Here is a 12500-nt window from a genome sequence, read left to right on the forward strand (position 1 = left end):
CTTGGAACGAGATTATTTAGTCTTGTCCTGACCCTGGTCGGAGTTCTTGGCTGGGAGGGAAACAGTCGAATGTATAGGTATAGTTTTGGGAGATGATATTTTTCTCCCTTGTGCTGTTATTTTTTTTTCATCTTTAACATATGATTTGTAAACATTTGAGTGTATTCTTCTTAGTGGGATCTTGGGCTGGTGTCTGGGTGAAACTTTTAGGGGATCTCAAACTGAGTATCAGTGTACTCTTGGAACCTACATCTGTTCCCTATTTGAAACATTCCCCATTGTCATACTTTTCCATCAAGTCCTTTTATAATTGTACATCTAGAACGTTTATACATCCAATGTTCCACCTTTTTACTGGTGCTGATATGACCTAAATGTTTTGCAAGCTCCGTAAAACCCTTAAAAACAAACAAAGATCCGAGTGACGTCATCTTCGTTTCTTATATTTTAAATTATTTATTTTAAATGATATGGCTGGCTGTTTTTGTTTTTGTTTTGTTTTGTTGTTTGTTTTGTTTTTTTTTTTTTTTGTTTGTTTCTTTTTCTGTTTGTTTTTTAATCTAGCTTACCTCGACATTGAACCAAAGGAAGGTTTCCCGGGGGGAGGGGGGGGGGGATAGATTTAGGTTTGGGCGAGGTATATCAACATTATTATTGTATTGCCAAGGTGTTCACCCCAGTAGGATAATCTATTTTGGTCATACAGACGTTTCATCTCTTATGTATTTCTTTCTTTTGATTTCCCAAGGGTGAGTGACAAACGTCACGTAGTCCCCTCAGCCAGCCATTCAGATCGATTGGGTGGGGGTGGGGGGTGGCGTGTGGTCACCCATCCATGACCCTAACTTGTTGTATTTGGTCAGTCACGTGGGCAGGTGTTTTATTGTTGAAAAGGGATGAGCGCCTCGTGGACCATTTATTGTAGGTTTGTAACCTACCCAGGAACGGCTTGGTTGAGTTTCTTGTGGCTACAGACTGGACTCCCAATACAAAAAACAGTGTTTGTGAGAATTCGATATGAGGATAATTATATTTGTTGTTATCGGTATTTGCTGCGTTTAATTCCGAAACCCAAGGCTATTCTGACGTATTCTGGAAAACAAACAAAAAACCACCTATTTACAATTGGGGTCAGACAGCTTGGCCTTCAAATATCGATTGATTAAAATATTCCTTGTCTTGTCATGTGAAGTCTCAGGTTTGAGAAAATTTGTTGCAAGCGTCTTAAAACCATTAAAAACAACATACTTACATATGCTATTTTCCATACACTTGTGTGATATTAATAATAATAATAATAATAATAATAATAATAATAATAATAATAATAATAATAATAATAATAATAATAATAATAATAATATAATAAATATGATGATAATAATAATAACAATGATAATAATAATAATGAATATATTTATTATCCATGAAGGAAATTGGTTTTACAAACCTGAATAACAATATGTAATTTGAATAAATTAGCATTATAAAGATGTGTTTACATAGAGCAATACAGACGTCTAGATCTAGTAAATGAAACCTGAAATGAAATTTAAAGGTAATAGTAAAATAGTAATATGGATTGTGATAGGGACCATTATACGATGCCTTGTTGGTGTGTGTGTAAAATATTAATTTAATCATTTGAACGTGTTTGTGTGCCGCATATTTAATTTGGTAGTTTAAAACAGAGTTATGAAGTGGACATTGTCCAATGTTACAATGCACGTCGGGTTACATAACTTTAATAGATGCCGTCGATGGATTGAAAGTACAGTGGACATTGTCCAATGTTACAATACACGTCGGGTTACATAACTTGACTAGATGCCATCGATGGATTGAAAGTACAGTGGACATTGTCCAATGTTACAATACACGTCGGGTTACATAACTTGACTAGATGCCGTCGATGTATTGAAAGTACAGTGGACATTGTCCAATGTTACAATACACGTCGGGTTACATAACTTGACTAGATCCCATCGATGTATTGAAAGTACAGTGGACATTGTCCAATGTTACAATACATGTCGGGTTACATAACTGTAATAGATGCCATCGATGGATTGAAAGTACAGTGGACATTGTCCAATGTTACAATACACGTCGGGTTACATAACTGTAATAGATGCCGTCGATGGATTGAAAGTACAGTGGACATTGTCCAATGTTACAATACACGTCGGGTTACATAACTTGACTAGATGCCATCGATGGATTGAAAGTACAGTGGACATTGTCCAATGTTACAATACATGTCGGGTTACATAACTTGACTAGATCCCATCGATGTATTGAAAGTACAGTGGACATTGTCCAATGTTACAATACATGTCGGGTTACATAACTTGACTAGATGCCATCGATGGATTGAAAGTACAGTGGACATTGTCCAATGTTACAATACATGTCGGGTTACATAACTTGACTAGATCCCATCGATGTATTGAAAGTACAGTGGACATTGTCCAATGTTACAATACATGTCGGGTTACATAACTTGACTAGATGCCATCGATGGATTGAAAGTACAGTGGACATTGTCCAATGTTACAATACATGTCGGGTTACATAACTTGACTAGATGCCATCGATGGATTGAAAGTACAGTGGACATTGTCCAATGTTACAATACATGTCGGGTTACATAACTTGACTAGATGCCGTCGATGTATTGAAAGTACAGTGGACATTGTCCAATGTTACAATACACGTCGGGTTACATAACTTGACTAGATGCCGTCGATGTATTGAAAGTACAGTGGACATTGTCCAATGTTACAATACACGTCGGGTTACATAACTTGACTAGATGCCATCGATGTATTGAAAGTACAGTGGACATTGTCCAATGTTACAATACACGTCGGGTTACATAACTTGACTAGATGCCATCGATGGATTGAAAGTACAGTGGACATTGTCCAATGTTACAATACACGTCGGGTTACATAACTTGACTAGATGCCATCGATGTATTGAAAGTACAGTGGACATTGTCCAATGTTACAATACACGTCGGGTTACATAACTTGACTAGATGCCGTCGATGTATTGAAAGTACAGTGGACATTGTCCAATGTTACAATACACGTCGGGTTACATAACTTGACTAGATGCCATCGATGGATTGAAAGTACAGTGGACATTGTCCAATGTTACAATACACGTCGGGTTACATAACTTGACTAGATGCCATCGATGGATTGAAAGTACAGTGGACATTGTCCAATGTTACAATACACGTCGGGTTACATAACTGTAATAGATGCCGTCGATGGATTGAAAGTACAGTGGACATTTAACGTGTTTTACACATTGACATTTTAATCGATCGATATTTCAAGGACGAGTTTTCTGGTCAAAATTTTGAATACGTGTTTTGTTTTGTTTGTTTGTTTGTTTGTTGGTTTGTTGTTTTTTTTGTTTTTGTTTTTTTTAAGAGTCCAACAGAGATTTGTGTGAGGTTTAAAATTTTTGGGGGTTCACCATCACTCATATTGTTGGTATATTGTAAATTCTCATGTTTTCTGGCCTAAATTTGTGTCAGATTTTTGCAGAATCAATTTCTCGTCCAAAGTTTAAAGTTACCGAGACGGTCTAGTATTTGCTTGGACTCCGATGACTTATCCCAAGCCAAACACAGGGAAGGTGGTAAATCCATGGCCAGTCCCGCGGGCTATTTATAGGTAGTTGTCAATGCCGTCTAAATTTATTCCGTGTCCTTCAGTTGGTCTATAAATAGTTGATGCACAAACTCTCTCTCTCTCTCTCTCTCTCTCTCTCTCTCTCTCTCTCTCTCTCTCTCTCTCTCTCTCTGTATCTCTCTCACTCTCTCTCTTTCTGTATCTCTCTCTCTCTCTCTCTCTCTCTCTCTCTCTCTCTCTCTCTCTCTCTCTCTCTCTCTCTCTCTCTCTCTCTCTCAGATTTCTTTTTGGGTTGCTTTTATTGTTTTTTTTTTTTTTCATTTGTTTTTGTCTTTGCTTGGTACTTTGTTTTATCTTTTCTTTTTCTTTCCGTTTCTTTCTTATCTATTTTCTCTGTTTAAAGGTTTATATTCTCCCACATTCACACGGAATCCGTGACTCCATTTTGATGCATCTCATGCTGAAGGCTGCGGCCGTAAGTCAAGGTCAATCACAATAAAACCTCGTACCCAATGAATACACGGAAGCGGTAGAAGACAGTGTGAACGCTGCATAGTCTAGATTAGCTTGGTATAAGAATAGATATGCCTATCTGTTGGTATCATAATGTGATACAGGTAGTCATATAATATTATTACTGTTATGGTTGACAAGTGAGATGGGTATGTCAGAGGCTATCTGTATCTTATACAGGTTAACATCGGGACGCCTTCTCTATTTGTCTTCATCAACTGTCGGCTTCTTGATTCTTTGTTGTGATTCTGGGAATGGCTGTAGACAGAATTACGAGTAAATGTTATGTTATTTCCATTGTTATTGGTTATATACACACTTCAAGTGAGTTAGGAACCGGAAGAGTGGAAGGTGTGGCGACATCACGACTTCTATTCCCTACTGATACGAGGATTGTCACCTGTGTGTGTGTGTGTGTGTGTGTATGTGTGTGTGTGTGTGTGTGTGTGTGTGTGTGTAAGTGACACATTGTGACTTATAGATCTGTTTTTTTGTTGTTTTTTTGTTGTTTTTTTGTTGGGTTTTTTTTTTGACCAATCAAATTTGACTGATTGATAGATAAACAGATTTGGTATTGAGTATTGCCGGTTGATAGATAAACAAGATTTTGCGTTGATGCTATGCGTTTACATAAATACTCTCAATATCCGCCAGCTGGATATAACATTTCAACGCACAAAACTATGTTTAGAGCCTTCAACGTTTATAATCTAATTGATAGTGAGAACTGGTCATCAAAATGGCTGTCTAAAAACAATAACAAAGAGCTGAGTAACGTCAATTTCGTTCCCTTTATTGGGTGTTATGATGGTGATTACCAGGCACCAATGTGAGAATACCAGTATATTCAGGTGACTGGGAGTTCCATTGTATTGTACGGACTTGCTTGTCGTATTCATAATGTGGACCGATGAGGACCCGGTCTTGGATTGACTGGAACCCAGGTGTATTGTTTGTTGATGTTGATCACACGTCTTGTTGATTGACACACGCTACGTACGCCAGTCTGATGATTATCATGGATTTAGGTAGGTGTGGATTTACTCCTTGTTCATGGTGTTGTTTATTCGCTTAGTTGCTGTTGTTGTGGTTGTTGCTTCTTCTTCGTCTCCTCCTCCTCCTCCTCCTCCTCCTCCTACTACTACTACTACTACTACTACTACTACTACTACTACTACTACTACTACTACTACTACTACTACTACTACTACTACTACTACTACTACCCTCCTTTTTAATCCTCTTCTTCCATCCTCATTCACTATGTTATGTAGTCACGGTCACTTTATGTTACAATAGTTGAGTATTCTCCTTGTTTGCCGAAAAAAAAAATTACCAACAAAAAACAAACAAACAAGAACAAAACAACAAGATGGACAAAAAACAAACACACAAGCTAATAAACAAACACCCCCCCCCCCCCCCAACACACACACACACACACACACACACACACAAAACGTATGCACTGTAAAAGGTTTGATGCTTGTAATGTCTGTGTGCCATACATACATACATACATACATACATACATACATACATACATACATACATACATACATACATACATACATACATACATACATACATACATACATACATACATACATACATACATACATACATACATACATACATACATACATACATACATACATACATACATACATACATACATACATACATACATACATACATACATACATACATACATACATACATACATACATACATACATACATACATACATACATACATACATACATACATACATACATACATACATACATACATACATACATACACATACATACATACATATTAATTCCCATTATCGAAATCAGGTTGTATTCAGGCTGTTGTTTATTTGTTTTGTAGCGTACGCTCCAGTTGTACTTCATGACCTTTTTGTCAGAAGACAAAGATATGACGCTTTACAGTCAAGACCTGTTCTTTATCTTTTGTTCTTTTTCACTTTTGTAGTAAGTGAAAGTTTTTAAAAAAAAAGAAGAAGACGCAAATAGTCAATTTGAATTCCTTCATTGCCGATCGACTGTTTCACTTTCCACGAAGGATCCCAACCGACGTGTGCGTATTGACAGGTCCGTTAACCCAAATTCTTATGGGCTCATTGTTACCATGGAAATACTCTCAAACCAACGTAAAATTTATTATTTCCATCACAACAACAATGTTAAATCAGGCCCATAATTGCGCTCGGTTATCAGACCTGCATATATGTACACGTCGGCCCTAGCCCCTAATAGTCCCCAGTAGTACAACTGCAGAGACTGATATCATTCTCCCATTTTGAAATTGTGTTAGACCGTCGTATTTTATTCAAACTGTTTCCTATAGTTTATGACACATCACAGTTCTGTTTAATGTTATTCATATTATTATAATTCATTTCTAGTGGGAAAACGACGAGTGTGTATCTATTGCCTACAGGGTAACATTCGATACGATATTATTATAGTCGATATGGTCATTACATAATAAACTGACCCACGTATTGTGGTCAACTAATTCCTTAGTGGTCAGTAAGTATGTATTATATTTACTTACTGGACTAAGGGGATTACGTGGATCACGTCAACAATAGTGTATGTCGTAAAGCTTTCATCGTTATAAACATTTCATGAATAATTGTTGTGGTTTTAGTCGATATTTAATTTGGTCAAGCACGCTTAGCCTTAGAACTGGAGCTTACAATAGGGTTTTACATAATGTGGCAGCGAAGTCCAAGTTTGTTTTGTTTATAATAATGGATTATCTCCCGTGTTGGTCTAACAAAAGCACCTTCTATGTTGTATTGTGATTTCAACAAGTTTTATTTACCTTTTGTTTATTTGTGTAAAATGATAACACGGATTTTTTCAGTCCTAGTCATTTTTTTTAAAATTATATGTATTATATTTCCCTTCATCTGGATTGGATTATAATTACTTGTAGGAAAATAAATTTTTAAAAATTAAAAAGTCTACATTTTAGATCAAAGTAAAGGTTGTTTTTTTTAAATGCCAATGTACTTGAAATATATTTAAGATTCCTTTTTATTGTAATGTTTTAGAAGAAAATTACGAACATAGTTTTTGACGAATCTAAGTTCCATGGCATGTGTTTCTTAAAAGCATATTGCTGCTCGTATAAATAATTCCCTTTATTTATCTCCAAGGGGAAATTGAAAAGTGACTCTAGCCTAGGGTTTTTTTTATAAGGGAAGATTGAAATAAATCCGGTGTCAGCAGCAGTGCAGGGCAACAAATTGGGCTTGGCTGTCTGGAATGTTCTAGATGGATATTGTACCTGTTTCACCTACACGTTTTGGCCGATGATGTCAAACTGTTTTTGGTTTTTATTTATTTATTTATTTATTTATTTATTTATTTATTTATTTATTTATTTATTTATTTATTTATTTATCTATTTATTTACTTATTTATTGATTATTTTCTTAAAATCAACTCTCTCGCACCTGCACAATTGATGTCTGGATTTACCTCGGCATGTCATATGGAGCCAAAGTTCCATTTCATACAATACACATCGCCTGTCAGTTGATTTATCACCTGGCAATGATAATTACCATACATAATGCAATGATGATAGTAGATGTGTATTGTGTATTGATCTTTGTTCCGTGCCGTTAGCTGGACAAGGACAGGACGCTGTTTGTCTTCTTATTGTCTCAGCTTGATTCCAATCCAATCGCCATTCCCTTCTACTTGACAGCTAATGGGATTGTTTGTTTGAAGACACTGGTATCCACAGACTGTATTCTCTATGGTGGTATCCCAATAAACTCAACGCCTCTTGTTGGTCCCAAAGTCTTTCCTAGTCATTAGACCCGTGGATCCGGAGTTTATCCCGGTTTCTATAGCGTGAAAAGGACAATAACCACCCCTAAGGGATCCGGCTACCCAATCACTGCTGGGTGGAGAGGGACAAAATCGAGACTTCGCCTGGGTTCTATCACGGTCCCTTTAAAAATTGGTGCTCTACCAACTGAGCTATCGACCCCCCCCCCCCCCTCCACACACACACACACACACACACACACACACACATACATGTTAATTTTTAATTCTATACAGATATGGGTTTGTTTTTTTCCCCGAACGCCACCCCGCCACCCGTCTAAGGAATTGCCTTCCAGTTTCAATTAATTTTGAGGAGCTCAAAATCTCCTTACAATTCATACAAGTTGGAAAGTAATATTTAGTCTCAATGTGTTCGTGTTGTTGTTGTTGTTGTTGTTGTTGTTGTTGTTGTTGTTGTTGTTGTTGTTGTTGTTGTTGTCTACAGTAAAACTCCCTTACACGGAGTCCCCGGGCCAACCAATGAACTGTCGTACTCTGGGAAATAAACATGTATTGACAAATGTGGCCTTCATACATCGATCGATTTAAATGACCCTCATCTTGACAAAACCTCTCAAACCTGGGACCTCGCGAGGTCTTCCTAGCTTGAGTAGAGTTGAGAGTTTTTGCCAAGATGACGGTCATTTAAATTGATCAATATTTGAAGGATGAATACTCTGGCCAAATTTTAAACTACGTGTCTTTCCAGAGCACGGCAGTTAACTGGTTAAATTGAAAGAAAAAGGAAAATAAAATGTGTTATTTATTTATTTGTGTTATTCTCCGTGTTCAAAAAGCGTTCGAAGACAATGGACATTGTCAGGCGTTAAGCACAATAAACCCGTTTTGGGCCTGTTACTGTTCCATGCGGGGACCAACTGACATTCAAATCTAATAGTAATAAAAAAAAGTATTGATTACTAGTTATTCCTATATATCGATCTGTCACAACAGCAGATACGGTTTATGTGTGTGTGTGTGTGTGGGTGTGTGTGTGTGTGTGTGTGTGGGTGTGTGTGTGTGTGTGTGTGTAAGGGGTGGAGTTTATGCATGCGTATGTACATTGATATGGTTATAATAGTAGTATGTGTGTGCACAGTAAAAGACAAACATGAATATAACAGCTTCAAAAAAGAACAAAATACCCAACACGGAACGTTTCGATCTCAAAACCCTTCTTCAGCCAACAACAAATAAAAAATAACAACCTAAATACATTACTTAAAAACCAGATAAACGTCAAAGAAATAGCAGCTTAGTATCTCTTTGTCTATGTCTATGTATGTACGGGGGTTTGTGGTCAATGCTGCTGCTACTACTACTACTACTACTACTACTACTACTACTACTACTACTACTACTACTACTACTACTACTACTACTACTACTACTACTACTACTACTACTACTACTACTACCACCACCACCACTACTACTACTATTACTACTACTACTACTACTACTACTACTACTACTACTACTACTACTACTACTACTACTACTACTACTACTACTACTACTACTACTACTACTACTACTACTACTACCACGCGTGTGTGACAACAACTGTCACCGTTGCTGACACTGCCATCCATGCCTTACTTGCCGCTGGCACCAATGCTTGTGCCAATCGAATCCCGCCGTCCTGTCAGAGAGATCCATTGGATAGCAGTTACAGTACACGACTCGACTACACTACAGTATCAGGGTTATTGGAAACGATTTAAATTCAGCTCTATTCCACCTGGATGCGTTGGGAGTCAGTTCGTGGATTAGCGCCGTCGTGTCGTGTCGTGTCGCCGTGTTCGTCAACTGTTTCATCAAATACAGTCTGCCAGTGGAAATTCAATAGAGAATTAATGACTATTAGTGCTACCGATACTGTTTTTATGTGATAATGAAAATATTGCTGCTTGAAGCTAGAAAAAATAACGATTCGTAGTGAAATGTAAGTTTCAATTTATTGAACGAAAACATATTCTGTAGTCGTTTCGGGATTCCCCTTTATCAATAAAACACGATAGAAAAAAAGAAAAAGGAAGACAAAACAAAATGAAGATACGTTTTTAACATTTTGGCCAGAAAATTCGTCCTTAAGTATCGATCGATGAAAAATGCCCCACATCTTGTAAAAAAAAAAAAAAAAAAAGACCCCCTCTGACCTTGGAATTTCGTGAAGACTTCCTGGAAGTTTCAAGTTTGAGACTTTGAAAAGTCATGGGTCGTTGTAAACCATCGATGTTCGAAGTCTTTACGTAAAACCTTTCTGACCAAAATCATGATAAATTCTTTTCTTTTTTGGCAAATCAGTGTGGTTTCCAACACAGCAAGAATAACCTAATCACTACTAAGTCTGCCCAATATGAAAACAAAAATAATTTGGCCAGAAAACTCATCTTTCAATCGTCGATCGACGATTAGATTATTCTTGCTGTGTTGGAAATCACATTGATTTGCCAAAAAAGAAAAGAATTTATCATGATTTTGGTCAGAAATGTTTTACGTAAAGACTTGGAACATCGATGGTTTACAACGACCCATGACTTTTCAAAGTTTCAAACTTGAGAGTTTTGAAGGAAGTCACTTTCGATTTGACACATTTAGACATTTAGACAAGTGGAAGGTGATTTTAATCGATGGATGTATCGGTGAAATGGTTTTTGGCCAAAATGAAAAAAGGAAGAAAAAAATAAGATGTCAGAGTCAGAGCAGGCAGTTCAGTAGATATCTGGTTGGTCAACTTTCTTTGTTTTACTCACCATTGAATCTGTTAGAAAGGATGTTATAAATTATAGTTATAGCGGTGGTGATTTTGTTGGAAACTGGCTGTGTATGGATACCTTTTCGTAGAATATCGTTTTGAAATTGTTTTTCCATTCAGACTTTATGCAAATAAAATATCATAATTCGTTTGTTACTTTACGCCGGTTTGATGTTAATGCGTTGTATGATGTTTGTAACACGCTCACTAGACTGTTATAGTTGTTACTTTATGCCGGTTTGATGTTAATGCGTTGTATGATGTTTGTAACACGCTCACTAGACTGTTATGGTTGTTACTGTATGCCGGTTTGATGTTAATGCGTTGTACGATGTTTGTAACACGCTCACTAGACTGTTATGGTTGTTACTTTATGCCGGTTTGATGTTAATGCGTTGTACGATGTTTGTAACACGCTCACTAGACTGTTATAATAATAATAATAATAATAATAATGCTGAAAACTTATATAGCGCTATAACTCCGAGACACCAGACTCTAAGCGCTTAAATTACAAATTACTTTGGCTGAAACATACTCGTTCACACACACAAGCACACACACACACACACACACACATACACACACACACAACACAACACACAACACAAACCAAACCTATCTTGCTTCTCATACCATCTACTAAAATCGAAACAAATATGTTTTAAGCGAACGTTTAAAAATAGACAAAGATTCTTTTTCACGAATGCTCTGCGGTAAGGCGTTCCAAATAGAGGGTCCGAAATGAGAAAAGGATCTCATTCCAGCATTTTTCCGAATTCGAGGGACAACTAGTTTTGTGGAATCACTGGCCGAACGTAAGGGCGGGGTTTTGAATATCTTTCAATTAGTTCTGAAAGGTAGGAAGGGGCAGTACCTTCAAGACAACGATACACTAAAACACAAGCTTTGAATTTAATTCTTTTCTCAACATGCAGCCAATGCAGGTCATGAAGTAGAGGTCCGGCAGAGTCGCACCTACGCTTCATAAATACTAGTCTGGCAGCGCTGTTTTGGACAATCTGAAGACGTTTCAGATTGTATTGCGAAACGCCAAACAACAGAGCATTACAATAATCCAATTTCGATAGTACGAGGGACACAACCAGGTGCTTGGTCACATCCTCAGATATGAACCGTCTAATGGAAGCAATCTTTTTTAGTTGAAAAAAGAGAGATAATGGTTGTTACTTTATGCCGGTTTGATGTTAATGCGTTGTATGATGTTTGTAACACGCTCACTAGACTGTTATGGTTGTTACTTTATGCCGGTTTGATGTTAATGCGTTGTATGATGTTTGTAATACGCTCACTAGACTGTTATGGTTGTTACTTTATGCCGGTTTGATGTTAATGCGTTGTATGATGTTTGTAATACGCTCACTAGACTGTTATGGTTGGGTGGTTGGTGAATGTAATGATCTAGTAAATGGCTTCATTGTTTCGTGTATTGATTGATTGCGATATGTTGATTGGTTGTGACAAATTAGAAAGCAGACATTGGGATAAAATAACGATCTGACAGATTGTGTGTGAAACAGTGTCAGACAAAACAAGAGTGACAAATACAATTTTTAAAAACTATCCCAAAATATCAGTATTAAGCCAGGTTTCCAATGGTGCGGCTATGTGGTCTAGTGGTATGACACTCGCTTTCGGGTCGGAAGGTCCTGGGTTCGAGCCTCGCGCTCGGCGCATAGTTGAGTCCTTGGA

The 12500-nt window shown here is 37.2% G+C and overlaps 1 protein-coding gene across 3 annotated transcripts in view; it reads left to right on the forward strand.

Moving 5' to 3' along the window:
• Positions 1-12500, forward strand: part of LOC144959062 (trafficking kinesin-binding protein 1-like) — a 90683-nt gene that overhangs the window by 43925 nt on the left and 34258 nt on the right. Inside the window, exon 1 of one of the 3 annotated variants that reach the window (XM_078891419.1) lies at positions 9680-9974. The exons of the other annotated variants lie outside the window; for them this stretch is intronic. The gene's annotated coding sequence lies outside the window, so the exon portion shown is untranslated. Of the gene's footprint in view, positions 1-9679; positions 9975-12500 lie in introns of those variants that run through there. 3 annotated transcript variants of the gene reach the window in all.

Source organism: Berghia stephanieae, chromosome 13 (genome assembly GCF_034508935.2).
Source record: "Berghia stephanieae isolate SIO BIC M18660-M18661 chromosome 13, UCSD_Bste_1.3, whole genome shotgun sequence".
Taxonomy (NCBI): domain Eukaryota; kingdom Metazoa; phylum Mollusca; class Gastropoda; order Nudibranchia; family Aeolidiidae; genus Berghia; species Berghia stephanieae.